Source organism: Medicago sativa, chromosome 6, assembly GCF_051527215.1.
Source record: "Medicago sativa cultivar Bolivia chromosome 6, Bolivia_mono, whole genome shotgun sequence".
NCBI classification, from domain to species: domain Eukaryota; kingdom Viridiplantae; phylum Streptophyta; class Magnoliopsida; order Fabales; family Fabaceae; genus Medicago; species Medicago sativa.
Window position 1 is genome coordinate 43,654,245 of NC_140754.1, and position 14,394 is coordinate 43,668,638.

Below are 14,394 nucleotides of genomic sequence, written 5' to 3' on the forward strand. Positions count from 1 at the left end.
GTATGTCATGTAAGAAATATCTTTCTTCTTTTATGGGTCATTATCCTTAATGGATCAAAAGCTTTTAAAGCCCATAAATGTATATTTACTCCAAATCAAGTCATATGATCTTTTCCTTAACTTGGTGAGACAAAATATTCCATATTAATTTTCTTGCTCTTAATGATACATAAACCATTACTCATAAAGCTTGCTTTTGTCCAGTAGCGTGAGTTTTCATGTTGGTGGCTTTTGTTATGTGCAAAGATCATTCTTGAGATCATTCTTATAACACTTTCTTCACAAAAAATCATTAGTAGATAACAATATATAATTTAAATAAATATGTTTGTAATCCTTAAAATAATAAAAAGGATTTTGCTTCAACACTAATAACTTAAACTTCCTTAACTAGTGTCATTATCCTTCCTACATTAGTCATATACTTCATCAAGTAATCTCAATTATTATTCATAAAACATCTTATCTTAAATCATGATCATAAGCATCAATATCTATCACCAAATATAATCGTAAGCATCATCATATAATTCACATAAGTATCATTATCAAAACATAGCATTTGTAACGCCCTCATAAAAGTGTCTAGAATTTTAGAAAGCGTTAAAATTTAATATCGGGTACATTAAATTTCAATATAGAAATTTACCTGTGATGACTAATAATGTGCATATATCTCTAGGTCTCCTGACTGATTATCTGATAATTTTTACATATTATCTAGATGATATTTGTACTAACTGACGAGCACAGAATATTATACATAATCTGATACATAATTCCCAAAAACTGATAAGGGCTAAAATACATCACAACAAGTCCCGAGACATATTTCCACATATAGACATCATCAATGGAGCATCATAATCAATCTCTAGCCTTTTCTTAATCTTTCCTCTTGGATGATTGTGGACCTGAAAAATAATAAATGGAATGGGATGAGACATAATGTCTCAGTGAGCTCCACCTATCCTAGGCTGCAGACAATCTTTGGGGATACCTATGATTGTCCTCTGTCTAAATTCAACCTCTCTGAGGTTATACATCTTTAACATGTAACTCTGATATCATAACATAACTGAATATTTAATCTCAATATCTAACAAGTGTGTTAGTAAAGTTAGCGTTGAACAAACAATTATCTGAGTTGATTTTACGAATAAACCCAGGTGGAGTAACCCCGGAATTTATTCCTCTGATAACCGGTATATATAAATATTTTCCAACTGGCGGGAAACCCAACTGACGGGGATACCGGACTCCTCTGATTATTGTGGGGTCATCCTCACGGATAGTGCCCGTTCCAACTGGCGGGAACCTTTCGTATCCAACTGGCGGGATAGCGAAAGCCACAATTTAATAAATCAATTAATGTCATATTCTGTTAGTTAGAATTAAATTCTCGTCTCTAACTGAAAATGTGTCAATAACTATTCTCTTCTCAAAAAATGGTATTTTACCCGGGTTAGTGACTTACCCATAACTCTTATTCATGGCCAATTTACTCTAAACATTCTTTTACATAAATAATAATGCTATATGGTAGTACGTAATTAGAGGTCATAATAATACATTTCGGCTACACGTTCGGTAATAATGAGAATTTATATTCTTAGCAAAAGTATAAATTACATTAGCTAAGATTTGAAACAAAGTAATAAAACCAACAATTCTCACTTTCCAAAATTATAGCCGAAATGTGCATATTTATTCATACTTGTGCAAAACTTGTCATAATAATTTTTTTCTCTAACTCATACACTACCATAAGCATAATTATCAATATAAAACCATTTTAGAGTACACTAGCAAGGGTAAATATCTTAAGTCATAATGTCTCTATGTTATGTCCTAACATACTAGATCATAATCTATAATTTCTAAAGGCATAATTTATTCTAAACATTCTTTTACATTAATACGCATAGCATTATGGTAGTATGTGGTTGGAGGTTCTCATAACACTTTTCGGCAACATATCCGGAAAAATGAAAGTTCAATCCGTAACCGCGAATGGTCTTGTATTCATTAAAAGTTTTTCATTCCCATTAGCCAAAGATAGGAAAATACCAAATATTTAACAAATTTCTAATTTCCGGAATCTAGCCGAAATCATACACATATTTCAAAAATGTATTGAATCCTTGCCTAATAATTTTCCTCCAACTTCTATACTAACATAAGCATGACAATTAACATAAAAGCAAATTCTAGAATATATTAGCAAGGGTATTAAGACTAAAACATAATAGCACTAACTATGTCCTAATGCTCAAAATTATGATTTATCAATCTAATAGCATAATTGGACTACCCAAAAGGGAAGGTTTACTAACTAAAGGAACTCACACTATTGTGTTGGTTCCTTTGATGATCTTTGTGGCAAAATCCCAATCTCCAAGTCACTAGCTAAATCCTTTCCTTCTCCAATTGCTCCTACAATCATCAAACATGTTAAAATCATAATACCCATAACATATAACACATCCCAAAGACATAAAATGGAACAATTCCATCAATTTCACAAAGGGCAATATTTTCCCCAAAATGATAGTAAAGGGGCGGCCAACAATGGTGAAATGGAAAGGAACCATTTTTGTTGCTTACCTTACTCTTAAAACATTATGGGTATGTCCAACATGATTTCTAGCAATTTTCCATGGATTTTGGGGACAAAGTGGAAGATTGAAAAATCTTAAGGAAGGGGGCGATTTGTTTGATCCAAAAGGGAGGGATGGATTTTTGCTTCTAATCACTTGAATAACACTACTAGGAAACAATATGCATGGCTTTGGTGATGTTTATTGATAGTTTGAAGGATTTGAAGATGATGAAAGATTGGTGAGAAAGAGGGAACCGATGGAATATAGAGAGAAGGGAAGAGAAATGGTGTTAGTTTAGAGAGAGAAAGGAATTAGAGTTATGTAGAACTTTGTGGAAATGATTTTTTTTTATAAAATGAATTTTGGTTGGCAAATACCTATTTTGCCCTTGGTTCAAAAAAAATTCCAATGATAAAAATATCTCATTGATGATTCGGAAGAATAACTGACACAGAAATTGACAATGATTTTAAGCGGGATATTACACTCTACCCCCCTTAAGAAAATTTCGTCCTCGAAATTTAGAGTTTATCTGAAAATAGATACAGATTCTGATCTCGCATCTCAGATTCTAAATCTATGGTTTCCAATTCCATTGGCTGTAAGTGATCGAGAATGAATTTTTCGTAACTGAGAAACATTAAATACATCATGTAATTCCGACATTAATGCTAACTGATATGTTACTGGACCGATACGCATGAGTATCTAAAAGGGTTCAATATACCTTGGACTAAGTTTTCTTTATTCTGAATGTTCCTTGTGAACCCATCTTAGGTGTAACTTTCAGAATTACATGATCTCCCTCATTGAACTCTAAAGGTCTCCGTTTCTTATCTGCATAACTCTTCTGATGACTTTGCTCCGCTTCCATCTTTTCTTGGATGGACTTAACCTTTAAAGTTGTCTCTTGAATAATTTCAAGCCCCAAAATACCTTGTCTTCGACTTCTGCCAAACACCGTGGAGTTTAACAATTTCTGAAATAAAAAAAAACGCTACATACTAATATGTCTTCCAATCACTTGCGTCGAAAGATTTGATAATAACCTCCTTAAGTGTAAGTTGTGGAATACATTATACATTTTGAACGTAGTGGAAAGCAAAGCTAACCCATGCATAAAATATTCTTCAGATAAATTTCTAGTTCCACATACTCCTTATAAATCTGTCTTAGGTTACTACTACTTGTTTACCTTCACTAAGTTCTGGAAAAAAAATCTCATACACTTATTGGAGTAACACTTTTATCGACTTCGTCGATTCTTATCTTTCCTTGAACGGATCCAACCTTTGAGGGGTTCTTCATGATACGACTAATTCCAATAAAAAATTATTTCTGAATTATACCCCATATAATGAGATCTCATAATAATAACCACACCATTCTCTGTATAAGATCGTTTCTATTCGGAACATTATCTGACATTATATTTACCTCAATGAATGTAAGAACTGATTCAATTTCCTCCATTATGCAACACATAAATATGAGGTGTTATTGCTGATATCTGCTATGTTTTCTGTGGAATGAGTCCAAACATGGTACTACCTCAAATAGCTGATGGAAGTACTAACTGACGAGTACAATCCATAAGTCATATCTAAATACAAAACGTACTAACTGGCGAGTACATTAAATGTAATTCTTATATGAGTAATAGTGCACTAACTGACGAGTACACAATACACGAGGTAGTACGACTGATAACTAAATACATGACATATATCTGTAGTCATTCGACTATACTTCATCTGCACTAAACTTTCAACATTCTTAAATTAATCAAATTACACTGTCAAAATAAATAAGATCCGTAATCATAAATTTTCTCATGAACTTACTCTTCCAAAAATCTACTTTTATTCCTTGAACATTATTATTCTGTCCGTTACTATAAGGAACATATTATCTCAGTCTTTCTAATAATTCCATACTCGTTACCTGAATTGGTATAATTCCATACTGTATATCACATAAATTTTCTAACTTGTATATCAATCTTTTCTTTACCTTCAAAAATACGGAATTTAAAACTCCGAACTTCACAACAGAATTGTGTTTAAGCATCTGCATTCTTGTTCTGAGTAGTATCCTTGCACTTAAATACCTTTTACTATACCTGATATCCCATGAGAATATTTCAAACCAAAATAAAATCATCTTGCTACAACATCCATATTTGTTACCACATACATGACTCCTTTCCAGCTAAACTGATACTTTTTATTCATTCTTTGAAATTACCAAGTAGACTGACTATGTTACATACTAGAGTGATTCCAATTTTCTTAGATTTAACAAGGTAGGAACACTTCCGTTCTACTCTCCTTAATTGAATTGTTATTATCTCTGAATTATGTGGTTGAAAATTTATTAGTTTGTCTCTTAAAATTTTCCATGAATATCTCATTTCAAAGTCTAAAACTGTTGCACATCCTATCACTTCTTTACTGATTAATTTTTCCGCTGCGCCACTCTGATTTATTAACTTACATCAATTAGGCATACCGATCCAATCATAATGTAAAATTTCCCAATCTCATTACTACATGTTTATTCAATTCTTCTAGTCATCCTTCGAAGCTTACATGTCTTAAACAGAGAAGCTAACTTTACATTTCTTGCTACTTCGAGTACTAACTTATATTACTAGCGAACTATTTCCAGGTATTAAATCCTTCATTAGACATATACTGTACACTTGTTCTCGCAAGGTGTTCCTTGAATGAGTCCCACATTCACATTGTTTATAGTAAAACATACTTGACAATTCGCAGCTTATTTCCATTCTTTTTCATTCGTGTCGTGCTGATAATTACACTTACGAGCTCCCTTGAGATAACTTCAATTCTCAAAATCCATTCTCATCGACCAAGTCATTCTTTTAGTTTTTAGAACAATTACGTGAGAAAAATCATCAAAAGAAAATATGTGATTCATTAATACTTTACTTCATTCTTAACAATTTCGCACTAACAACAACCTTCCATATAACGGAACCTTAAAATAACTTATCAAATTCAAAAATCTTGGCTAATCCTTATCACATCAACTTATTATATTCATACGTTAACACATTCTTGTCCCCTTGATAGAGCTTGACATCATTCGTCCATTAGTTCACTGAATTTTGACAACTTATTATTTAATCTTTAGTTTTCGTTTCAATCGAAAAAATTACATCCTATCTCTTACCGCTACTGAAACCTTTTTCTACTTACTGCTAAGCTTGTGTTTCTTAGTCCATGACAACTTAATAACTCATGATAAATGCAGGGGTCTGATACAATCTCCTTAGTGGTCACCTCTTGTTAGCTTAGTTTCCATGCAATTTCTTGTCAAGAAGAATACATCTGAACCACACTTTGATCCATATAGATTTTTCAACTACCAATCATTCATTCTTCTTGTCTCTCACACTACATAACATCTTCACTTTCTAATTCATAAATCTGGCACTTAAGATTCGGAAGATGCACTAATCTAACATAATTTATCTGGTTTGCATTATCCATTCAACGACTACATTGAGGGTTCATCTCCGTCTACTCCAAAATAATTTGCTTAATTTAAAATTAATTCACTTAACAACTCAGACATTAAATCCTGCTCGCTCTGAACCTTCATGTCCTTCACATCTTACATCCTCTACTTCGACTGAAAGCTTATGGATTCCATTAATCGTGTGATAATTTTCCTCATATCAAATTCCTAAGGAATATCCATCTTCACAATCACCAGCCACCTTTTGGCATTAAATACTTCCTTATCAAGAATCGTTATAAATCCTGACACCTCGACTGCCTCCTTTGTACGCTTCATTCCTCCAAGGACATATTCAGCTCTCAGACATTTGTTCTAACTATCATATACTAGTCTGAGTTGATCAGGCTCAACTAGACATGACATTTAGAATAAATATCCGGAATCCAATGGTCCCACTACTTTTATTGAATTCTAATGACCCAAGGCACGATCTGAATCGACCAGCTCTGATACCAAATTGTAACGCCCTCATAAAAGTGTCTAGAATTTTAGAAAGCGTTAAAATTTAATATCGGGTACATTAAATTTCAATATAGAAATTTACCTGTGATGACTAATAATGTGCATATATCTCTAGGTCTCCTGACTGATTATCTGATAATTTTTACATATTATCTAGATGATATTTGTACTAACTGACGAGCACAGAATATTATACATAATCTGATACATAATTCCCAAAAACTGATAAGGGCTAAAATACATCACAACAAGTCCCGAGACATATTTCCACATATAGACATCATCAATGGAGCATCATAATCAATCTCTAGCCTTTTCTTAATCTTTCCTCTTGGATGATTGTGGACCTGAAAAATAATAAATGGAATGGGATGAGACATAATGTCTCAGTGAGCTCCACCTATCCTAGGCTGCAGACAATCTTTGGGGATACCTATGATTGTCCTCTGTCTAAATTCAACCTCTCTGATGTTATACATCTTTAACATGTAACTCTGATATCATAACATAACTGAATATTTAATCTCAATATCTAACAAGTGTGTTAGTAAAGTTAGCGTTGAACAAACAATTATCTGAGTTGATTTTACGAATAAACCCAGGTGGAGTAACCCCGGAATTTATTCCTCTGATAACCGGTATATATAAATATTTTCCAACTGGCGGGAAACCCAACTGACGGGGATACCGGACTCCTCTGATTATTGTGGGGTCATCCTCACGGATAGTGCCCGTTCCAACTGGCGGGAACCTTTCGTATCCAACTGGCGGGATAGCGAAAGCCACAATTTAATAAATCAATTAATGTCATATTCTGTTAGTTAGAATTAAATTCTCGTCTCTAACTGAAAATGTGTCAATAACTATTCTCTTCTCAAAAAATGGTATTTTACCCGGGTTAGTGACTTACCCATAACTCTTATTCATGGCCAATTTACTCTAAACATTCTTTTACATAAATAATAATGCTATATGGTAGTACGTAATTAGAGGTCATAATAATACATTTCGGCTACACGTTCGGTAATAATGAGAATTTATATTCTTAGCAAAAGTATAAATTACATTAGCTAAGATTTGAAACAAAGTAATAAAACCAACAATTCTCACTTTCCAAAATTATAGCCGAAATGTGCATATTTATTCATACTTGTGCAAAACTTGTCATAATAATTTTTTTCTCTAACTCATACACTACCATAAGCATAATTATCAATATAAAACCATTTTAGAGTACACTAGCAAGGGTAAATATCTTAAGTCATAATGTCTCTATGTTATGTCCTAACATACTAGATCATAATCTATAATTTCTAAAGGCATAATTTATTCTAAACATTCTTTTACATTAATACGCATAGCATTATGGTAGTATGTGGTTGGAGGTTCTCATAACACTTTTCGGCAACATATCCGGAAAAATGAAAGTTCAATCCGTAACCGCGAATGGTCTTGTATTCATTAAAAGTTTTTCATTCCCATTAGCCAAAGATAGGAAAATACCAAATATTTAACAAATTTCTAATTTCCGGAATCTAGCCGAAATCATACACATATTTCAAAAATGTATTGAATCCTTGCCTAATAATTTTCCTCCAACTTCTATACTAACATAAGCATGACAATTAACATAAAAGCAAATTCTAGAATATATTAGCAAGGGTATTAAGACTAAAACATAATAGCACTAACTATGTCCTAATGCTCAAAATTATGATTTATCAATCTAATAGCATAATTGGACTACCCAAAAGGGAAGGTTTACTAACTAAAGGAACTCACACTATTGTGTTGGTTCCTTTGATGATCTTTGTGGCAAAATCCCAATCTCCAAGTCACTAGCTAAATCCTTTCCTTCTCCAATTGCTCCTACAATCATCAAACATGTTAAAATCATAATACCCATAACATATAACACATCCCAAAGACATAAAATGGAACAATTCCATCAATTTCACAAAGGGCAATATTTTCCCCAAAATGATAGTAAAGGGGCGGCCAACAATGGTGAAATGGAAAGGAACCATTTTTGTTGCTTACCTTACTCTTAAAACATTATGGGTATGTCCAACAACATGATTTCTAGCAATTTTCCATGGATTTTGGGGACAAAGTGGAAGATTGAAAAATCTTAAGGAAGGGGGCGGTTTGTTTGATCCAAAAGGGAGGGATGGATTTTTGCTTCTAATCACTTGAATAACACTACTAGGAAACAATATGCATGGCTTTGGTGATGTTTATTGATAGTTTGAAGGATTTGAAGATGATGAAAGATTGGTGAGAAAGAGGGAACCGATGGAATATAGAGAGAAGGGAAGAGAAATGGTGTTAGTTTAGAGAGAGAAAGGAATTAGAGTTATGTAGAACTTTGTGGAAATGATTTTTTTTTATAAAATGAATTTTGGTTGGCAAATACCTATTTTGCCCTTGGTTCAAAAAAAATTCCAATGATAAAAATATCTCATTGATGATTCGGAAGAATAACTGACACAGAAATTGACAATGATTTTAAGCGGGATATTACAGCATTTATCGAAAACAACTTCATAATCAAGTTCATAATCAACTTCATAAACAAACATCATCATTAAATCATAATCATCAAATCACAATCAAACTTCATAATCAAACCTCACTTAACTCGACAATGCGACTCAACTCGACTATGTAACTCTTAACATCTCAAATCATCTTAGCATCTTGACAACTTAACAACTTGACAACTCGACAACTTCACATCTTAAATCATCTTAAAACTTCTTGATATGCAAATGCATTTGGTACCAATACAGAGCATCAAGCTCCCAACCAACTTATATGAGCGTAAATAGGCTCTTCAGAGCATCAAGCTCCCAACCAATCGTGTGAATGACTAAGCATTCCAGAGCATCAAGCCCCCAACCAACGTATATGAGTGTGCAATGGACTCAACTTCCTACAACTTAGAAAACTTCATGAACATCTATGACATCCTAACATCTTGATATCTTGACAACATAACATCTTAATAACTTGATGACTTCATAACGACTTGACGACTTAACAACTCTTATCATCTTAACGTCTTAACATCTTAACATCTTGACAACATATGGATCACATAAATAATTCATGTCATATCATAATATAACAATATCAAATGATAATAAACAACATCTTAAAACATCATATTCATCAATCATAAACAACTTCATATAACATGGTATTTAAACATCAACAATAATTCACTATGTATCTTTGTAAAAACATAATAAATTATCCACAACATATTTTCATGTCAAACCAAAGCTATTGGAAAGATATCATAAATATCAACAACTTTCATGTTTACAACAAAGATCAATTCAAAACAGAAACATATGAACAAAACGCAAAAACATGAAACAGAGAAGGTTGTCACCGTACAATTTTGCTAAGACCTCCTTGTAGTATTTTCATCATAACTCAAAGACCAAACATCATTTTCACGTAAAACCAAAGCTACTAGAAAGCTAACAAAATTATCTAAAACTTTCATGTTTACGCCTAAGACCAATTCTGTACCGATCAGTACCAGTTTTTATTTTAAATTCGGAAAAGTTGTGTTGAAAGTCCATAAAAATTCACTGTGACCTACATGCAGTAATTTGACCATAACTCAAGTTCTATAAATCCTATTGACGTGACACCAACGACATTAGAAAGATAACATACATACCTACAACTTTCGTGTTTACACCTAAACCCAGTTCGGAACTTAAACTTGTCAAACTGAGACAATAAAAACGCGTTTTGCACATTGACAGCAAAATCGCAGTTCAGCTGCGATTTCGCTTTGGGGAAATCTTTTCCACTTCGTATTCGATCCAATACTCTCGAAACTTGACCCTAATCATTACCCTATGATTACCCTATCATTAGAACATTAATTATTCATCAACTTACTGTATGCAAATTCAAAGGGTTCTCAAATCTATTAACAACCTATTACAATTATTAAACCCTAATTCTTAAACTCACCAACATCTCATCCAATTCCATGGTTCTAACCTCAAAACTACATCCAATAATCATCCTATGGGTTATCTAAGGACTGTATACAATTTCTACATCAATTCAACAAGTTTTCATCATCTAATCATCAAATCTCTCTCAAAACCCTAATTCTCAAATTCTCACAAACTTTCCCCAACTTGTTAGATGCAATCTAATGATTTAACAACTTAATATTAATGCAAGATAGTCTCACCCTCACCTTAGATTAATTCCTGAATCAGCAGCAACGTTCTTCTTTCCTAAGGTATTCTCCTATTCTCTTGACTTTTCTCTTCTCTTCTCTTCTTTCTTGTTCTTCTCTTTTCCAAAAAAGCGGTTTTAGGGTAAACTCTTTCTAACCTAAGCTTCTCTATTTATAATACTAAAATATTCTTCCCAAATCTATTTAGGCCCAACAACTTACTCTTCTTTCTATTCTAACCCCCAAATCCACTCACACTAATAATCCTCATATTCTAATAAATAATATTTCTCTACTAAATATATAATAATACGCCAAATAACAAATATATATCTATAACAATTAACAAATATATTATGCTAGTAAATACCAACATATAACATAACAAAATATCACTCAACAAAATATATTAACTAAATTATAAAAAGACATCTAATCTCAACAAATCATATATCCCTCATATACATCATATAAATATATAAATATATTCTAAAACTAATTAAAATAATTAAATAAAAAGGAGGGCGTTACACTTGGTTTGATCCGGATTACGTCATTAGACTTATCCAACGATCCCAAGACAAAGAAGTTTACTCGCTCATGCTCATCGTAGACATGGAGAAGAAGAGAGAAAGCATAAAATAAATAACAAGAAACTAAAGAAATAAAAAGGAGAACTTTATTAAGAAAACAATTGTCACTATTGAATTCCAAGAAATAAAGATGAATATTTGTGATGGAGAGCTACTCTATTTATAGCTTACATTCGACTTAAAATCTAAGCAATTACAAGGGCTTTTCGGTAAAACTAAAATAGAGTAACTTGGGGCCAAAACAAAAGCAGCAAAAGGCACTCTGGAGGGTGGCACGGCCGTGCCACATGGTGGCACGGGCCGTGCCAAGCTTCTGACTTGAGGGAATGTATTTTTGTTCCCGAATCTTTCATAATTTTGCTCCGAATCAGTTCCAGACTCCTTTCTTTTGCTCCAAGACTCCTTCCATCCAATATTCATTCCTGAAATAGAAAAATAGGCAATTGAAGTAAAATAGCTCAAAAAGGAAACAATATTAAAATAAAATAAAACTAAATCTAAATAAAACGAAACTAAATAATATATAAAAATAGACTAAATAATGACTCATTAATAGACAAATTCTTTATGGGATACTGATAGCTAATGAGGTGGTTGATGAGGCTCGTAAGACAAAGAAGGAACTGCTGTTGTTTAAAGTGGGTTTTGAAAAAGCTTACGATTCAGTTGATTAGGGGTATCTCGACTCAGTGATGGGGAAAATGCGTTTCCAAACTTTGTGGCAAAAATGGATAAAAGAATGTGTAACGACGGCTACAACTTCTGTTCTTGTCAATGGTAGTCCCACAGATGAATTCCCTCTTGTAAGGGGTTTACGACAAGGTGATCCGCTTTCACCCTTTCGGTTCTTACTGCAACAGAGTGATTGAATGTTATGATGAAGGCTATGGTTGAGTCAGCATTGTATCGTGGTTATAGGGTTGGAACAGGAAATTCAATGGTTTTATCTCATTTTCAGTTTGCTGATGAAACATTACTTTTAGGTGAAAAGAGTTGGGCTAATGTCTGTGCATTGCGGGTTGTTTTAATCCTTTTTGAGGTGGTGTCTAGTCTAAAAGTAAATTTTCACAAAAGCATGCTAGTTGGGGTTAATATTGCTAGTCATGGTTGAATGAAGCTGCATCCATTTTGAGCTGTAAAATGGGTAAAGTTCCTTTCCTTTATTTGGGATTGCCTAATGGTGGAAACCCGCATAGGTTGTCATTTTGGTAACCTATAGTTAGCCATATGAAATCTAGATTGTCTGGTTGGCAAAGTAGGTTTCTCTCTTTCGGTGGCCACTTGATTCTTATAAAGTCTGTCCTGACCGCTCTACCTGTTTATGCTCTTTCCTTCTTCAAGGCTCCACCAGGTATAATCTCTTCCATAAAATCTTTTTTGATTAATTTTTTTTTATTTTTGGGTGGGATGGAAGTTTGTGTGTATGCTAAAGGAGTATGGCGGTTTGGGTGTTAGGAAGTTGAGGGAGTTTAATGAGGTGCTGTTGGGAAAGTGGTGTTGGAGATTGTTAGTTGACACAGAGGGTTTGTGGTATCGAGTGTTGGTGGCTAGATATGTTGAGGAGGATGGAAGGTTGGAGGGTGGCCCCTGAGTGATTCTACGTGCTGGAAGGAGGTAGTGAAGATTAGGGATGGGGTAGGTGGTGGCGGAGATGGGTGGTTTAGTGACTGTGTGATGCGGCGGGTGGGTGATGGGGAGGGCATTTTTTTGGCATGATCGATGGTGTGGTGATGTTTCTTATAGGGTGCGCTTTAGCAGCTTATTTGATTTAGCTGTGAGTAAATCAATAATGCTTAAAGACATGTTTTTACAAGGTTGGGGGGGAAGGTGGTGAGGCTTGGAAGTGGCGTAGGAGGTTGTGGGTGTGGGAGGAGGAGTTACTAAAGCAGTGTACATTGTTACTTCTTGATGTTTCTTTGCAGCCTCTTTCTTACGATGTGTGGCAGTGGCTTACGGATCCTTCTGGAGGTTACTCTATTCGTGGTGTGTATGATATGCTCACAGCTCAGGATAATCCACAGGTTTTGCATGATGTATTTAATTTGGAATAAACAGGTTCCCCTAAAAGTGTCTATTTTTGCTTGGCGACAGCTTCGTGATCGCCTTCCTACTAAATTTAATTTGAGGGCGCGTGGAGTAATTGATTCAGATGCGAGCTTGTGTGTTTCTGGATGCGGTCAGGTGGAGGATGCTTGTCACTTGTTTTTGTCGTGTACTTGCTTTGGGTCATTATGGCCTTTAGTGCGGTTTTGGATTGGTTTGAAATCGCGGAGGTCTTTTCTTCAGCTGATTTGGCTTCTTACTGCTTGGATTTTATGGAATGAACGAAACAATAGATTATTTAAACTGAAAGAATGCTCTATAGATCAACTACTAGACAAAGTAAAATATTATTTTTTGTGGAGGTTGAAAGCCAAAAAGGCAAGCTTTGTATTTGGTGGACATTTGTGGTGATCGAGTCCTTTGTCGTATTTAGGTATTGGATAGACACTTTTTTTATCTGGTGTGAACTGCTTGTCTTTTAGTAGTTTTTTCGGCACATTTTGTGCTAAGGAGACTGCTATAGCAGTGTTAATATAATCTATTTTTGCTTGTTCCAAAAAAAAGTAAAAACTATTTTGATTAACTATTGATTGATTAAATCCTACATGATAATTTGACTCCATAAAAAATAATATAGTTTATCCACTTTAGGTCACCCTATGCTCCTATCTTTATATATTGATAGACATTAATTGAAAAGTAAAATGAAATTAAAAATTGTTTAAATAATAAACATTTAATTTTAAGATACAACTTACTATGTTTAAAATAATTATACTTGAAATTAGTCGTTTGAGATATGGCCAAATAAATTCACTGTTTAGGATTCCTCATGACTCTTCATTCTTGAATTCATATGTGATATTTGTGGTGGCATAAAGCAGGACATAAAGTTTAAAACTTTATAAAATGGCTTTTCAGGTCTTAC

The 14,394-nt window shown here is 33.7% G+C and overlaps 1 long non-coding RNA gene across 1 annotated transcript; it reads right to left on the reverse strand.

Moving 5' to 3' along the window:
* Nucleotides 1-573: 573 nt before the first annotated feature.
* LOC146915326 (uncharacterized) lies at nucleotides 574-9,102 on the reverse strand. Its single transcript, XR_015014560.1, has 5 exons — nucleotides 8,655-9,102; nucleotides 8,397-8,483; nucleotides 2,608-6,961; nucleotides 2,350-2,436; nucleotides 574-914 (listed from the first exon to the last, which is right to left on the reverse strand). It is a non-coding gene; the product is annotated as an uncharacterized LOC146915326 (long non-coding RNA).
* Between the last annotated feature and the right edge of the window lie 5,292 nt (nucleotides 9,103-14,394).